Below are 2,973 nucleotides of genomic sequence, written 5' to 3' on the forward strand. Positions count from 1 at the left end.
ATGCACCATCAATACAATTAAAGAATTTGTTTTTTCATATCTATTTTATAAGGCATTATATGCTTTTTCTATTTCATCAAATCTATTTTGTAGAGAATTATATACTTTTCCTATCCCTTCTTGCAAAGATCTCATTTCCTTTCGCCAGTTTTTTCTAACTCTTTTAAGATCCTTTTTTCCAAGAAAGCCTTATGAAATGGGGACCAGCTCATATCTCCCTTTGGGGCTTCATTTGGATCTGACTGCCTTTAAGAATCTCAGTTTTTGAGGTCTGTTCTTTTCTCTCTCCCTAAAAGCTGTCTATGTGAGAGTTCTTGCTTTTTGCTCATTTTTTTTTTTTTTTAAAGGCTTGAGGTCTTCTCAATGCAAAGGAGCGACAGCTGCTTTAGTTTGCCTTGGGTCAGTTCTGCTGATGACTTCCGGCGCTGGGTAATCACCGCTAGGTCCTGCTTCTTCTGGGGTTCAGTGGTTTACAATTTGCCTTTTGTAGCAAATCAGACAGGACAGAGTAGCCTAAGAGGCTCACAGAAGATTCCTTCCCCCAGCTCCTTTCCCCAGTCTCCCTGTGCAGTAGTCTGGGCTCGGCAGACTGTACCCCTGATTGAATCGAAATAGCCCAGGCAATAAAATTCAAGATGGTCATAGTGATTCATAATTTAGAAATACTTTATTCTTACCAGCCTAAATGGTCTACATGGCTGAGACAGACCTCCAGTAGGATTCTGGCATGGTTCTGAGCTGAACTGAAGTAGGGACAGCCTTATAAGCATTCTTGTTCACCCTTGCTAGCATTTTGACATTAAACAATGACTCGACTTTACAGGACAAAAGATACAATGACAGATGTTTAACATAGTTTATAGGTCAGGGTTATCAAACAGATACCCCTCAATGTTGAGCAGGCACTTTGAAGTACGAAACACCTCTTTTAATCTAGCTGAGCAGACATTTCTCTGCAAGTCCAAGGCCCTTTAACCTAAGACTGAGGGAGGGGGAGGGAGGCCAGTCCTTTGTCCATTTCAGAATCAGACCTGTTCTGAAGTTCTTCCAAGGTATCTACTTCTGGAAATGTTTTGTACTCCAAATATTTGTGGGTTCTTTGATTCCAAAACTAGTTTAGAGGCTTAATCTACTGTTGGTTTGAGGGAAGGTCAGAGGTGGTCACAAAGTCATGTCTGCTCTCCATCATCTTGACACCCCCTCCCCCATTAAAGAATTTGCAAAGAGAATTTTTTTTGAGGGGGAAAGATAAGTTCTGAATAACTGAATTTGAGGTGCTATTGAGATATCCAGGTAGAAATTTACTTGGAGAGGTGATAGTGGAGCCAGGAGATATGCTGGCTATTCTTGACATTTCATTGAGGAAGAAATTCAAAATTTATATGGTTCTCTAAGGGCTTCCCCCCTCCCCTAAGAATTTAATTCTTATTATCCAGAAATTTCCTCAGGGCATCCTTTATCTCTTTATTCCTAAGGCTGTAGGTCAAAAGGTTTAAGAATAGGGTCACCACAGAATAAAAAATGTGTTCACAGTTTTCTGGGTTCCAGCTTCATGATCTGATGTTGGTTTCACATACATCACCATCACAGAGCCCTAGAACAGTGATACCACAACCAAATGGGACCCACAGGTGGAGAAGGCTTTATGCAATCTGCTGCTGAAGGAACTTTCAATACAGCTCTCAGGACCACCGCATATGTTTCCATGATTTAAATGAAGGGTACAAACAGAAGCAAAGAACTCAAGATAGAACAGGTAAACTCTATCAAAGAGGTCTTCGTGCAGGTCAGAGCTAGCAGTGGGCCTGGGTCACGGAAAATGGTTGACGACCTTGGAGTCATAGAAAGACAAAATGACAAGAAAAGACAAGGATGAATGAATGTTGGAAGGGATGTGAGAAAACTGGGACATTAATTGTTGGTGGAGTTATGAACAGATCCAACCATTCTGGAGAGCAATATGGAACTATGTCCAAAGGATTATCAAACTGTGCATATCCTTTGATCCAGCTGTGTTTCTACTGGGATTATGTCCCAAAGAGATTGCAAAAGAGGGAAAAGGATGTACATGTACAAAAATGTTTGTGACAGCACTTTTAGTAGTGTCAAGGAGCTGGAAACAGAGTGAATGCCTTTCAGTTGGAGAATGGCTGAATACATTATGGAATATGAATGTTACAGAATATTGTTATTCTATAACAAAAGACCTGCAGGATGATTTTAGAGAGGCCTGGAGAGACTTACATGAACTTTTGCTAAGAAAAGTGAGTAGAACAAAGAGAACATTGTATACAGCAACAGCATGATTATACAACGATCAATTCTGATGGATATGACTTTTTTTTTTTTAACAGCAAGGTGATTCAGATCAGTTGAAATTGGACTTGTGATGGAGAGAGCTATCTGAACTCACAGAGAGGGCTGTGGGACCTGAATGAATAGTATCTTCACTTTTTTGTTGTTATTTGCTTGCTTTTTCTTTTTTTCCATTTCCCCCCTTTTGATCTTATTCTTCTTGTGATGATAATTGTTGAAATATGTATAGAAGAATTGCACATGTTTAGTATATATTAGATCATTTGCCATCTGTGGTTTGAGGTGAGTAGAAGGGAGGGAGAAAAAATTTGGAACAGAAGATTTTGCAAGGATGAATGTTGAAAACTGAATATATTTTGAAAATAAAAAGCTTTTTTTCTTATAACAATATTTCTTGCCATTTTATTGCTTATACCAATTGGAACAAAACAATGATTGTGAACTGTAATCATCTTGATTATTTTTATGGAATTCACAATATTCTGACTTACAGTATCCCTACCCCCCCAATTATAAAAACATGAGGAGAACGAAGAGAAGATATTGCCATGAAAATCCAAAAATGTCAAGAAAGATGAGGGAGACTGAGAAAAGTCCATTAGTTTTTTGAGATTAAGAGCTCACTGGTAATTTTGTAGTGGATAGTTTCAGTTGAAT

The sequence above is a fragment of the Sarcophilus harrisii genome, chromosome 2, assembly GCF_902635505.1.
Source record: "Sarcophilus harrisii chromosome 2, mSarHar1.11, whole genome shotgun sequence".
NCBI lineage: Eukaryota > Metazoa > Chordata > Mammalia > Dasyuromorphia > Dasyuridae > Sarcophilus > Sarcophilus harrisii.